Below are 15,219 nucleotides of genomic sequence, written 5' to 3'. Positions count from 1 at the left end.
GGGGGGCTGCTAAGGTGGAACGGTGACGTGTGCTCGCACCCATGGCTCTGAGTTCTAGCAAAGTCTGCGCAATTCTGCCACGGGCACACCTGCGTCTTCGCACGCAATTTCGCTACCTGCACAGGTGCAGTAGTAGAATCGCGCTGGACTCCGCTAGCACTCAGAGCCATAGGGGCGAGCACACGTCACCGTTCCACCTTAGCAGCCCCCCCTCTGGGCACACATGGGTGACACACGGAGCCATTGTCCAGATATACAGAGCTATGCAGCAGGACTTGACAAGATACCGGAATTTATAGTGTGACAATTTAGGAACCAGTGAAGAAAAATAACGAAGACACTTTTGTAGAAAAGATTAGTAAACAGTTTTATTCTTCAATGCATTCAAAATATCTTCTGTCTTAGTCTTCTATTTACAGGAACAAACTTTGCTTTAACTATATACAATAAAGCTTACTTACATATAGATATTAACTAGTCCAGGTTCCTTCGTATCAACACTACAGCTCTAACTCAATAATTACCTCATGCTCAAAACTGTTCCAGCCAGCCAACTAAGAATATTACTAACAACAATAGCAAAAGCCAACAGCTAACAATCATGGTAAAGTTGCTTTGCATTTTATAACGCTCAGGCCCAATCAGCTTGCAGTTTACACCCTATGACTCAGCATTCATTACTGCTTAACATACTTTTTTACCTTAACCTTAACCTAACATAATGGAGTATCACCTAGGATTGAACTAATCCTTGACAGCCATATCAGAGAGTACGTGAGGTGCTGCCCCATGTCAGCTCCAGCGTATAGGCGCGCGCTAGCCAGCTGATTTTTGGCCGATGTTACGTCCATTTTTCCCTCCTGAGGCTTCAGGGAAGCTTCCCGGTGTTGTGGTTAGCTCTGGCCCAGCTCCTGCCCCAAGGACTGTGGATGTGGGGGAGACATCCACATGCTGCAGGCCTGTTTTGCCCCCTGGTGGAATCTGCTGATGAAGGCTCCTCTGACTAAGAAGACAGGAGTGACAGGGAGGAGGAGAGTGGGGCAGACAGCTCAGAAGGAGATCAATTATCTAGCTCCTCCTTGGATTCGGAACAAGAGTTAATGATACAGCCACGCATGAGGAGAGCGATGAATAGGCAACAACAACTGAGAGATTATTATCAAAGAAAATGAGGCCACCTGTGGTTGGGTGGGGCTGTGGTGATTAGTGAGGCTGCTATAAATAGCAGCCTGTGGGTTTGGCCATGGTGGAGGATTATCTGATCATTGTGTTTCGTGACTGCTTTACTGACTTTGACCTTTTGTGTGCTGATTTTTCCCCGCTTTGAAACTAAACCAGGGCAAAGTGTGTTTCACTTTGTGAAAGAAGAAGGACTGTGAATTGCCTCACAGCTGCAAGCTAAGTATCACAGAACTGATAAGGGACTTGTACAAATTACCAGTTTGTTTGGAGACGAGTGCTCTTTGCTATACCAAAAGAGGGCTTAGTTTAAGTGAATTTTCATTATAAAGGACATTGTTTTGAATTTTCAAACGTGTGTGTCTCTGAAATTTATACCTGTGAATTTTTGGGAGGAGTCTACCAGAGAGCCCGACAGAACACTCTGAACCTTCCAGAGGGGGAAATGGGCTTCCCCAAGGCCAGGGGACCTTCCCTGAAGCCCCAGAGCTTTTTTAAAAAAATCTCAACAGGCAAATTGGAAGTTCAGAAAAACAGATTTTCAATTTACCCATTGTGCTGTTTTTTGTACTCTGGGGCTTCAGGAACCTCCCCTAAGGGCTCCAGAATGTCAAAAACAGCACAACAGACAAACCAGAAGTCCATTTTTTCGAACTTCTACTTTGCCTGTTTGGTCAGTTTTTCACCCTGCCAGGCTTCATTGAGGCCTTTGCGCATGCAAAAGGACAGGGGGGATTGTGCACATGTGTAGGGGCAGCGCATGGGCATGCGCATGTCTGGATGGGGGAAGAAATGGGTGTGGGCGTGTGCATGCATAATAGCACACACACACATACACTCTTTCGGCATGCGGACCAAAAAAGGTTCACCATCACTGGTCCAGGCAGTTGTTCAAATAAATTTTCTCTGTGCCGGCAACTTCCAAATGGATGAACTGTTTGTTCTCATAAAATCCCGCAAGCAAAATTAGCTATGAATTTTGTGGGAGCAAGGGGTTTTTAAGGTAACCAACCACAATAAGTTGAATCAATATGGAACCCGAATCTTGCTGTATTTGTGCTGAGGTCCTGTAGGAATATCTAGTAAAACGTTGACTATCTTGTGGGCATTCACTCCAAATAGCTGCAATGCTGACAGTGCATTAAAAGATCTAAAGCGATTGGTTCTGTTTACCCCAATCACACCAGCCTTCGGGATACCCATGATAAACTACCAGATTTTTCTCGCATATTTACAAAATACTGCATTGTATTAACTGAGAATAGGAGCTAACAGACCATCAAGTTGTTGGCTAGTACTGAGCCCATAACCTGTTGGGCAGAGAGAGTTTTGCACACATAGAAGTTAACCCACCAAGTAGCCACAGTTAACCACTATACCTAATTGAAGCCTTCAATGAAACACAGCAGTGGGCTTTCTTGTAAAAATATATTTGACTTTATATAATTATAAAGAGCCAGGGTGGCGCAGCAGGTAGAGTGCTGTACTGCAGGCCACTGAAGCTGACTGTAGATCTGAAGGTCAGCGGTTCAAATCTCATCACCAGCTCAAGGTTGACTCGGCCTTCCATCCTTCCGAGGTGGGTAAAATGAGGACCCGGATTGCGGGGGCAATATGCTGGCTCTGTTAAAAAGTGCTATTGCTAACATGTTGCAAGCCGCCCTGAGTTCTAAGGAGAAGGGCGGCATAAAAATTGAATAAATAAATAAATAAATAAATAAATTTTACTTCTTTTACCAAACTGCTTCTCTAAATAAACTATCATACAATACAATTATATAACTCTTATCAAATCCACCACTGCAATCACTAAGCACTAACCACTCACTACTACAACAAACCACCCACTGTATCAAACTACTCTGTATCAAACTACTCTGTAACAAACCATACCTATGCAAGGGTGTTCCTCCTTATATAGGATACAGCCAATCAGGTTGCAGCACAATCAGAAAACTCATGATTACATGCCGATTATGGCTTACATCAGCCTCTCCCATGGTTACAAACCGTTTACTTCCATTGTGATATTGCCTTCGGAGTTAAACTTATTTCTGACACAAGTGACTGGTGTAATTGACAGCTGGGAACAGAAGTACTTCACTTGCTTAGTGTAACCGTTTATACGAGGAGTTGTGAAATTGGAAATTTTGACTTCCTTTTCTCTTGTTGGGACATCTGTGAGCAAAGAAGGAAAGCAATGAGCAATTAAAAAAAAAAAGTAAAGGAAAAAACACACACACATGGTGGTCTCTCATCCAAGTCCTAAATGAACAGGAGTTGTCTTAGCAACTGATCCCAAAGTTATGAAGAGACTCAAGGAAAACAGCAGCCTGCCTCCATCCTGGATGTTTAGAGATGTGGACTACACCAGCTGTAATTCCCAGGTAGGCTGATTTTCTTAGCTGAGGACAATTGGACTTTAATTCTAAGACATCTGGAGGAGACTGAATTGTAAACAGTGAGATGAATAGGTGAGAAGCATAATTTGTGATTCCTGGCATACAGCGCTAACAAAATACTGCATGGAAATTAATTTAATATAATCGGACCAAAATACCTCCGGGACCGCCTTCTGCCGCACGAATCCCAGCGACCGGTTAGGTCCCACAGAGTTGGCCTTCTCCGGGTCCCGTCGACTAAACAATGTCGTTTGGCGGGACCCAGGAGAAGAGCCTTCTCTGTGGCGGCCCCGACCCTCTGGAACCAGCTCCCCCCGGAGATTAGAACTGCCCCCACCCTCCTTGCCTTTCGTAAAGTTCTTAAGACCCATCTCTGCTGTCAGGCATGGGGGAACTGACACATCTCCCCCGGGCCTATACAGTTTATACATGGAATGTTTGTGTATGTGTTTACTTTTAATAATGGGGTTTTTAGTGTTTTTTAAATTATTAGATTTGTTCTTACATTGTTCTTGTTATTGTTGTGAGCCGCCCCGAGTCTATGGAGAGGGGCGGCATACAAATCTAATTAAATAAATAAATAAATAAATAAATAAATAAATAAATAAATAAATAAATAAATAATGTACTGTAATGTAACATAATATAATACAATACAATACAATATAATAAACATAATATAATAAATATAATATAAATATAGTGACTTTAATATCTGTATACACTATTATTAATTTAATTTTCTTTTATTTTCTTCTGTACTTACTATCGTGTTTTCTTTTTAAAAGTGGAAAATTAATAAAAATATTTAAAAGGAGAAAATGTCCAGATAGTTCTCATGGATGTTATAGCCCAGTGTGAGGTTGTGCAGGAGCCAGGAATTCTTGTTGATGATTTGTATGTTGAAAATGAAACACAAGGTTTTTGAAAAACCAAAAGAATCCTTTCTGCAAAAAAAAAATGTCCATCGTTATCATCAAGAGCAATAAAATATACTTTTTAAAAAAATTCTGCATCGCAAATTCACCTCTCAAACATCCTGGGAAATTTGGTATTTGGAGTTTCTATGTACCCATGTTCCCCCAAAATGTTTCCCTCAAAAATAAATAAATAAAAATAAATAAAACTGGGTCTTATTTTCTTTTGGGCCCAAAATAAACACACCCGCATGTGCGAAAGCAAAAAAAATCACCAAAATCTCTTGCATGCATCTTCTTGTGAGATTTTGCTTCCTGTGCATATGCAGAAGCAAAAATATGCTGGGATGCGCACACACGCAAAATAACTGAAGCTGTGCGCACAGCGCACTGATACTGGCAATAATAGGAATCCACCGCTGGTTTCAGACCTCAGAGACCACTAAATTCATAGTTTTAAATTATTAATATGACCAATCTAATGACCGACTGGGTGGGTGTGGTTAGGTGGTCGTGTGATTGGGTGGGCGTGGTCAACTCAATATTCATTCATTCATTCATTCATTCATTCATTCATTCATTCATTCATTCATTCATTCATTCATTCGACTTCTATGCCGCCCAATCACGAAGGACTCAGTGGGGCTTACAATAGTAATAGAAATAGATACAGAAAAATAAAAAGAAGTCAAATATAATCAAAAACTATAAAACCCCGTATTAAAAGAAACCCATTAATTATAAAGCAGTCATAATCCCATACATACATACCATTCATACAGCGTGGCTCTGTCAGTTTTTAAATTATGGGTTTTTAGATTTTTAAATACAGTATTAGATTTGTATTGTACATTGTTTTTTACTATTGCTGTGAGCCGCCCCGAGTCTACGGAGAGGGTCAGTATACAAATGTAATAAATAATTAAATAATAATAATAGTTCATGGCCTCCCCCAGGCCTGCTGGCAAAGCGAAGTCTTTGTGGCCTTACGGAAGGCCAGCAGGGTGGGAGCACTACGGACATCAGGGGGTAGTTGGCTCCATAGAGCCGGGGCAGCCACAGAGAATTGCCCCCCACCCCGGTCCCACCAACCTGCATTGCTTCGTCAATGGGACCTGGAGAAGGCCAACTCTTATTGGTCTCTGGGAGGTATGTGGCAAGGGGCGCCTCACTGGCCTCTAATTGCTCCTCCCCTGCCAGCCACTCCTCGCCTCCCCGACCTGGGCTAACAGGAAGCAGTTCTTGAAGCTAAGCTGCTACCATGAGAAGGAATTGCAAAACAAGTCAGTTCAAATTGGATCTGCCCAAGAAGGAAGCTCAGCAGAAGCACCTCACTGAGGACTATGAGCATAAGCTTTGCAAGCAGAGGGAAGACCTGCGGGAATGCAAGACCAGGTACAGGCGCCTTGGAGGTTCAACGGGCTGAGATGGTCAGCCAGTTTCAGGCCATGATGCAGTCCCACTGGAACAAGGTCACCACTTCCCTCCAACCTTCGCCCAAAGCCCCACAACAGGAGGCTGAAGCAGGCCCCAAGTTGGAATTTCCGCCCCCGCTCCAACCCACACAAAAAGACCCCAAAGGGGGAGACATTATGCAGCAACACAAAGGGTCATTGCATATATTTTTCATACTGCAATATATACTGCTCAAAAAAAATAAAGGGTACCCTTAAACAACACAATAGAACTCCAAGCAAATCAAACTTCTGTGAAATCAAACTATCCACTTAGGAAGCAACACTGATTGACAATCAATTTCACATGCTGTTGTGCACATTCAACTTTGTACAGAACAAAGTATTCAATGAGAATATTTCATTCGTTCAGATCTAGGGTGTGTTATTAGAATGTTCCCTTTATTTTTTTTGAGCAGTATATTTTAAAGTGCAATATAGTTTGGGGCCGTAGTTTGAGGGCCCGGATTTAGTGCAATATAAAATATTCAAATAATTTTTCTGTGGATCACTAAAATTTTCTCACAGGCCACCAATTGCTGACCGCTGATGTAGGCAACACCAGACTTGAATGCCCTTCTCCTGAGCCTCTTCAGAAGAACAAAAGAGGGTGACGCAAATTTACCTTGCCTAACAATTGTGAAGTAATTGTGGCTTCCCCCCAACTTTCTATTTTATTTGGGCAACTCAGCAACGCTTAGCCCAGTGATGGCAAATCTTTTTTCCCTCAGGTGCCGAAGGAGCATGGGCGCAAGCTATCGTGCATGCGTGAGTGCCCACACCCACAATTCAATGCCTGGGGAGGGTGAAAATAGCTTCCCCCTACCCCCGGAGGCCCTCTGGAGGTCGGAAACGGCCTGTTTCCCAACTTCAGATGGGCACAGTAGGCTGGTGTTTCACCTTCCCCAGGCCACAAAGGCTTCCCTGGAACCAGGGGAGGGTAAAACATGCCCTCCCCCATCCCTCCGGAGGCTCTCTGGAAGCGAAAAACGCCCTCCCAGAGCCTCTGCGAGCAAAAAATCAGCTGGCCAGCACACACATGCATGTTGGAACTGAGCTAGGCCAATGGTTCACATGCCAGCAGATATGGCTCCATGTGCCACCTGTGGCATCCAATATCAACTTTATTTGATTAGTCAATCGACCATATCAAAGTGACGAAAGGGACCACATAGGTCGTCATAAAACTGTGACTGGTTAAAATACAATAAAATTGGCTAAAATAGAGGGAATCTGAATAAATAATAAGTTAAAATGCAGTATAATATGCTAAAATTGAGTAGTAAAACATGAGAATATAACTCGTGCAAAGGATTATATTAAACAAATCTAAGATACTGATATAAAATATTCTTAAGTGAGTTCATCTCCTTTGCATGCCACCCCAATATGTTCTATAAAACGTATTCTCATCTGAACAGCCCTGACTATAAACTTAGCGGTTCTAGAAACTACATATATATTTGTACCCTGAAGAAAATATGATAATTGTTTATTACAGTCCCAGTGTATGATTTTGTCAAGTAGGGGCTGTAAATACTGAGGTCTTACTGAGGAGTATAGTTTACAATTGAGTAGCACGTGTGCAATGTCTTCTATTTCTGGTGCACCGCAAATGCATGTTCTCTCAAAATGTGGTACTTGGTGGAATCGTCCATATTTGACCATAGAATCTAACTGCTCAAATCCATGCCGTAGATTCGCCATCACTGGCCTAGGCCGGAGTGATGGGGGTTGTAGTCCTATGCACCTGGAAGGCACAAGATGGGTATAATAAACTGGTGAAAGCAGACAATTTTCAAGATGCAGTTGGATTCCAAATCAGCAAAACATCCAGTCTTATGTAAGCATATGCCAACGTTTCTGTAAGCACAACCACACAATTGCTGAGCATTTCAACTCAGTCAGCTGTCCTCCCACCTTTGGTGAAGCAGCCAAATTAAGCCGACGATCCAGTCCCTTGATTTACACTCTTTTAGCCATCAACCCATTTAATGTTCTTCTGTCACCATGACAACCATGTGCAATGACATGTGCCCCCCCCCCTTTTTATTCTCCTTTCCACAACAAAAAGGTTTACTAAAATCTCCGCTGTTTAACTTATGTGGGTTCCAAGGCAACATTTTTTTCCCCTCTCAGCTACCAGCTGCCAAAAACAACCTATTCTGGCCTTAGGAAGCAAGTATCCATGCAACTGATAAATCAACAACATTCTTCCATTTTCAATGTTGCCCCAGAAACCAAATTATTGCCTCACGGATTACCTTGGCAATCAACACCTTCTCCTGGTGGTTACTTACCCCAGCCAAACCAAGGGACTCACATTTTGTAACTCAGACAATTGTTCTTTTGCTTTGCTGTGTTAACTATCCTGTTGTGCTAAAAATCTTGTCCCAAAGTTTTCTTTTTTCAGGAGGAAACTGGATTTTCTTGTTATTTTTTGAAGACATTTCGCTTCCCATCCAAGAAGCTGGGAATAGAATGGATTTATATTCCTTACAAATAGAAAGGAATTATTTGTTTGTCTGTCTGTCTGTCTATCTATCTATATTTCTATCTATCTATTTATTTATTTATCTATCTGTCTGTCTGTCTGTCTGTCTATCTTTCTATATTTCTATCTATCTATCTATATTTCTATCTATCTGTCTGTCTGTCTGTCTATCTATCTATCTATCTTTCTATATTTCTATCTATCTATATTTCTATATTTCTATCTGTCTGTCTGTCTATCTATATTTCTATATTTCTATCTATCTATTTATCTATCTATCTATCTATCTATCTATCTATCTTTCTATATTTCTATCTATCTATTTATCTATCTATCTATCTATCTATCTATCTATCTATTTATCTTTCTATATTTCTATCTATCTATCTATCTATATTTCTATATCTATTTATCTGTCTGTCTGTCTGTCTGTCTATCTATCTTTCTATATTTCTATCTATCTATATTTCTATATTTCTATCTGTCTGTCTGTCTGTCTGTCTATATTTCTATCTATCTATCTATCTATCTATCTATCTATCTATCTATCTATCTATCTATCTATCTATTTATTGGACTTTTATGTCGCCCCTCTCCGAGGACTCGAGCGGTTCACAACATATAATAAAACAAAGCATAACATCTTAAATCCAATTAATTAAATATGAATCTAAAACATCTAAAAAAATCCCAAAATCATAAAAAACAATCATTCATCGGCCAGGGAAAAAGGATCTAATGGCGCCCAGGCCTGGCAGCATAAATGAGTCTTCAGACTCTTCCGGAAGGCAAGGAGGGTGGGGGCAGTATGACTCTCCGGGGGGAGCTGATTCCAGAGGACCAGGGGCCCCACAGAGAAGGCTCTTCCCCTACATCCCGACAAGTGACATTGTCTAGTTGATGGGACCTGTAGAAGGCCGACTTTGTGGGACCAGTCACTGGGATTCATGCGGCAGGAGGCGGTCCTGTAAGCATAGTTCCCTCTAAGCTGCGCAGCGCGCTATAGCGCAGAGGTTTTTAACCCTCAGCCTGGGAATTTCAAATTCCAGCGCACAGGACCGACCTCTGCGCCGAAATTTGAAATTAAAGGAACTGTCGCTGCTCTGTAAACAACAGTTTGCAGCAACAGTTCCTTCAAGTAGCCTGGGTAATAATAATAATAATAACAATTTATTAGATTGTATGCTGCCCCTCTCCGAGGACTCGGAGCGGCTCACAACAAGCAAAAACATCATGTACAAATCCAGTATTAAAACAGTTTTAAAAAGCCTTATTAAAAAACAATCATACAACCCGAGCAAACCATACATAAAACAAAACAGCTAAGGATATATTAATTTCCCCATGCCTGGCGACATAGGTGGGTTTTCAAGAGTTTAGGAAAGGCAAGGAGGGCGGGGGCAATCCTAATCTCCGGGGGGAGTTGATTCCAGAGGGCTGGGGCCATCACAGAGAAGGCTCTTCCCCTGGGTCCCACCAGAGGGCATTGTTTTGTCAACTGGACCCGGAGAAGGCCAACTCTGTGGGACTTAATCGGTCTCTGGGATTCGTGCGGGTGATAAAGCATGTGCTTCCGAACCACTAGGGAAGGTGAGTAGATTTCACAGCTGCTCTAAACCTGACGATGTATAAACAAATGATTCAGTAAATGTTTCAAACTCCATTTTATGTCTCTACTACCGTGTTTCCCCGAAAATAAGACACTGGCTTATTCTAATTTTTGCTCCAAAAGTTGTGCTACGTCTTATTTTCGGGGGGGGGGGGTGCCTTACTTAAAGCAGCTGCCACAAGATCTGAGGGGACGGGTGAGATGGGATGGGAGTCGGGATCTGACACGCCCCTCCTGGCCGCCCACTTAACAGCCTCCCAGTCTCTACCGTTTAACCGCTCCAAGCTGCAGGAAGGGTAAGGCGGGCTGCAATACCGGCAGCTTCAGGGGCTCCTTTCCTCAGGGGTTCGGTTTGTTACCTCTAGGCAGCTGCACCAACTTTTTCCTTCCCGGCGGCGATGGCTCCGGCGGCTTCCCTTCATCACGTGACGTTCCCGGCGCTGCTGCTCCTCAAAGGGAAGCCGCCGCCATTGCCGCCGCTGGGAAGGAAAAAGTTGGTGCAGCTGCCCAGAGATAACAAACCGAACCCCTGAGGAAAGGAGCCCCCGAAGCTGCCGGTATTGCAGCCCGCCTTACCCTTCCTGCAGCTTGGAGCAGTTAGACGGTAGAGACCGGGAGGCTGTTAAGCGGGCGGCCAGGAGGGGCGTGTCAGATCCCGACTCCCATTCCGTCTCACCCCGTCCCCTCAGATCTTGTAAACGTATGTAAACTTGACTACGCCTTATTTTCGGGGGGGTGCCTTATATTAGCAAATTCTGCAAAACCTCTGACATGCCTTACTTTCGGGGTACGTCTTATTTTCAGGAAAACACGGTATGAGCCCTGGTGGCACACTGATTAGAGTGCAGTATTGCAGGCTACTTCTGCTGAGTGCCAGCTGCCTGCAATTTGGCAGTTCGAATCTCACCAGGCTCAAAGTTGACTCAGCCTTCCATCCCTCTCGAGGTGAGTAAAATGAGGATCCAAACTGCTGGGGGCAATAGGCTGACTCTGTAAACCCGTTCGAGAGGGCTGTAAAGCACTGTGGAGACATATATAAGTCTAAGTGCTATTGCTTTTGCTACTACCAGTAAATTTGTACTGTAGATATTATCCACTCATCCACCCAAACCATCCAATTCAGAGTTCTGCTGTCCCACTCACCTGTGTGGGCATCTTGCCTGGTTTCCTTTTCTTCTGGTTCTTGGCCTAGGTTTACATTCGCAGCCTGTAGTTCTTCCCTTTGCTCCATCCAAGAAATCATGCTGGATCTCCCTCCAAGAAGTCCTGTCCAAGACAGAGAAAGAAATATGCTGTGAAATCTGCTGGTCTCCCTGTTCCATTGATCAGGGAGGATCTCTTTCCTTTCCAAGCATCTCTAATGAGCCATCTTCTGGGATGCAGGAATGGATGTACAGCCCAGGGTAACAATAGTGGCAAGAGTGGAAGATAAAGACGAGGGAAACCCTAATTCAAATCCTTGGTTATCAAGGTTTCCCTCCAAGCTTCATAAAATATATTCTTCGGCTGTCAAGTCACTTCTGACCAGCATAGAAAATTTGCTTCCATTCTCAAAGTTGAATTTAGAACAAACTTCTAAACTCTGGAGTCTTGGTGGATAACCCATTAAATATGAGCCAGCAATGTGCAGCAGCGGCTAAAAAAACCAACACAATCTTAAGCTGCATCAACAGGAGGATACACTCCAAGACTAGGGAAGTCTTCTCCAGGTCCCGTTGACTAAACAATGTCGGTTGGCCGGGCCCAGGGGAAGAGCCTTCTCTGTGGTGGCCCCAGCTCTCTGGAATCAACTCCCTCCAGAGATTCGAACAGCCCCACCCTCTTCAACTTTCGTAAAATGCTGAAGACTCACCTCTGTCACCAGGCATGGAGATGATTACCTCCCCCCTTCGTTGTGTCTTCTGATCTCTGTTGTATGATAAACTGGGTTGAATGTGTGCGATTGTGTAGTTGGTGATTTTATGACACTGATTATGTTGTATTAATGTTTTTAATTGACCTTTTACATTTTATTATTAGATTTGTAATGTATTGCATTATTGCTATGTTGTGAGCCGCTCCGAGTCTTCGGAGAGGGGCGGCATACAAATCTAATAAATAATAATAAAAATAATAATAAATAGAGAGAGAGAAAAAATCCACTCCCTTAAAGCACTGAAGATGTTATCTAGTCAGGTAATGAAATGTCTGCAAGAAAACAATCTCAAAAAGCACCATGGATTCCAGCATTTAATCCTGGGCTATGTATACTCTAATAAAACTGAGATTGTCTACTCTACTCTACTTCTCATGCTTGGCAACAAGTTCATATTCGTGAAGCTTGCAACATCTGGGGGAGAAGGAGGAGTGTGTGCCGTGAAGGGCTACCAAACTTTTTACCAGCACGCTGTGGATGTAGCTTATGCAGGACGCCCTGCATTTTCTTTCAACATCTTTTAGTGCAGATTGGATGCTCTGGGGTGGAGCTCCATTTTCGCTACCCCACTGCGTCCTCCCCCCACCCCATCCGGGCAGTAGCCCACCCCTGGGTGTGTGGGTGCCGCAATTCTCTTTTGCGATCTTCTGACAAGCAAAGTCAACGTGGGGAGCCAGGTTCGCAGGACAACCGTGTTACTAATTTCACAAGTGCCGTGCATCACACCTAACAACTGTGGCAAGTCACAAAATGGGGCGAGTGAACAAATTTCTCCCTTAGTAACATCAATCCTGGGCAGAATTGTGATCCTAAAGTCACCTGTATGCCATTTCAGACAAGCCCCTGCCCAGTCTCTTCTTAAAGACGGAGAGGAAAGGAGGAGGAGGAGAAGAAAGAGAGATGCCCATTTGCAACCTGCCTTTCCGGATTCCACCCACCCGGGCGGAGGAAGCAAAGATTTCCCTCTCGGCAACCCCAATTTTCCAGCTGGTACCCAAACTCTACCCAGCCTAACTTCTGCATGGCTGTTTTGCTGGGAAAACCCAACAATACTCACGCAGAACAAGTCTTTCTTTGCGATATGGGTAGCTGGGACCGGGACCCATCTCTTTTTTCCATCCAGTGCGCTTTTTTTTTTCTTGGGCAGGGGGCTCTGGGGAGGCGGGGCTCTCAGAGACCCTCCCCCTTTATCCACAACCACGCCCAGCTGCTGGAAAGGCACGCCAGCCCCTCTTGCTTCTCTGTGGCGGTTTGCGCATGCGCCCTTTTCCAATCACATACGCTCTCTTTACCTCCTACTCCCTGCCGTCAACAGGAAGTTCCCATCCCAATTCAATGTCCCTCCAAGCTTCATCGGCTGCCTTCTTTCTGTCTAGGAAGCGGAAGCTCTATCATTTTAACTCATTGTTATTCACGGTGGCTTCTTTTTTTTTTTTTTTTTGCATTTGATGGTTTGGATCAGAGGATCCCTGAAAGCAGAGAATGCATTACAGACCCAGATTTTGCGGGGAAAGAATGGGGGGAAAAAAAAGGGGGGGATAAAGACCAGGCAGTCATTTGTCTGAGATAGTATAAGGGTTTCCTGCTTGAGCAGGGGGTTGGACTAGAAGACCTCTAAGCCCCCCCCCCCCCCCAAACTCTGGTATTAAACTCTGCTTGCAGAATTTCCATGGTGCGCATTCTGGCATGGGAAGAAACAGGGTTGAGGATTTGGACTCATGCATCCTAAGGGGCTTTGGAACAACACATGAGCCAGAAGCCGGCTCAGCCAAACAAGCAAAACAACACTTTGCCTTAATGTGGCATGTAAACCTGAATGAAAGTGAGAAAGCCTTGCACTTCCACATTAGTATATTTTGGGGGTTTGGCCTGTGGGTATTGCGTGCTGCCAAATCTTACTGTGAGGTTATGTGGTGTGCATGAAAAGGTGGATGCATGGTTAGTACCCTGCCTATGAAGCTTACTTAATTGCTGTTCATAGAATAAAATTATTTATTGGCCAAGCGTGATTGGACACACACAAGGAATTTGTCTTTGGTGCAAAAGCTCTCAGTGTACATAAAAATTATAAGTGATAAATCATGATCATAGTCATCATAAATACATTCATCTTGAATCATGACACATTGATCAATGGCACATCTTCTAGATCCTGCCACAAAAGCTATGCATGATATTACAAAGGGGTTTTAAATTGTTTTAAAACTTTTTTTTTTAGATGTCCCTTTTTGTTTTAAGCTGCCCAGAGTCCTCCAGGAATTGGGCGGCATATAAATTAAATAAATAATAAATAAAATCATAAGGTACAACACAGTGATAGTCACAGGATACTAAATAAGCAATCAAAATCATATTAGGAAACTAAATAACACAATATAAATTGTAAATAGTCCATTTCGGAGTGAGCGGCATATAAGTGCAATAGATAAATAAATAAAATAAATAAAGATACAAGCAACAAGGTTATAGTCCTAACTAGAAAGAAGATAGGTAATACGAAGGATGAGAAGAATAATAGTAATACAGTCTTAGTAAAAAGTTTGACAGTGTTGTGGGAATTAATTGTTTAGCAGAGTGATGGCCTGCAGGGAAAAAACTGTCCTTGGGTCTAGTTCTTCTGGGGTACAACGCTCTACAATTGTGGTGGCGAACCTATGGCACGCATGCCAGAGGTAGCACAAAGAGCCCTTTCTGTGGGCACGTGAATCTTTGAGCTCATCTCAGCTCCGTCATACATAGGTGTGCACCTCCCGCCAGCCAGCTGGTCTTCAAGTCTCTGCTGCGCATGCACTGGGGACATGTAGGGTGATGCACAGACATGTGGGGCGTGGGAGGCATGTGGGGGGATGTGTACATGTGGCAGGGGCACATGCATAGGGGACTCACGTGCATCGCATTTTGGGGTGCGTACATGCACATATTCACAAGTGCACACACATGGTTTGGACACTCAGTCCAGAAAAGGTTAGTCATCACTGTTCTATAACATCATTTTAAGGGTAGAAGTTGAAGGTAGAATATCTGCAGACTTTGCACAGGTATGTAGATATTTTAACAGCCTTCTTTTCGACTCATGGTATTTATTCCTAGTAAAAGGCTGTCACTTAAAAGTAAGTTTTCCTTTGAGTCAAGCTCAAGTTTCTAGGAATCCCATGGATCTGCAATCACCAACCGATCATCCATGGAACACCGATGGTCCTCTAGAAAATGTTTGTGGTCTGCAGAAAAATTATTTGCATTTTTATATGG

At 43.4% G+C, this 15,219-nt stretch overlaps 1 long non-coding RNA gene across 2 annotated transcripts; it reads right to left on the bottom strand.

Annotated features, from left to right (window-relative positions):
* Positions 1-352: 352 nt before the first annotated feature.
* LOC139154963 (uncharacterized) lies at positions 353-13,241 on the bottom strand. Of its 2 annotated transcripts, XR_011556999.1 has the most exons (5): positions 13,028-13,206; positions 11,199-11,321; positions 8,253-8,422; positions 4,348-4,528; positions 2,594-3,357 (listed from the first exon to the last, which is right to left on the bottom strand). It is a non-coding gene; the product is annotated as an uncharacterized lncRNA (long non-coding RNA). The 2 variants fall into 2 exon arrangements; XR_011556998.1 differs by lacking the exon at positions 8,253-8,422 and having other exon boundaries at positions 353-3,357; positions 13,028-13,241.
* Positions 13,242-15,219: the final 1,978 nt, after the last annotated feature.

The sequence above is a fragment of the Erythrolamprus reginae genome, chromosome Z, assembly GCF_031021105.1.
Source record: "Erythrolamprus reginae isolate rEryReg1 chromosome Z, rEryReg1.hap1, whole genome shotgun sequence".
In the NCBI taxonomy this organism is placed as follows: Eukaryota; Metazoa; Chordata; class Lepidosauria; order Squamata; family Dipsadidae; genus Erythrolamprus; species Erythrolamprus reginae.
Note: the sequence above shows the minus strand (reverse complement) of the source record. Positions and strands in the feature narration are given on the sequence as shown.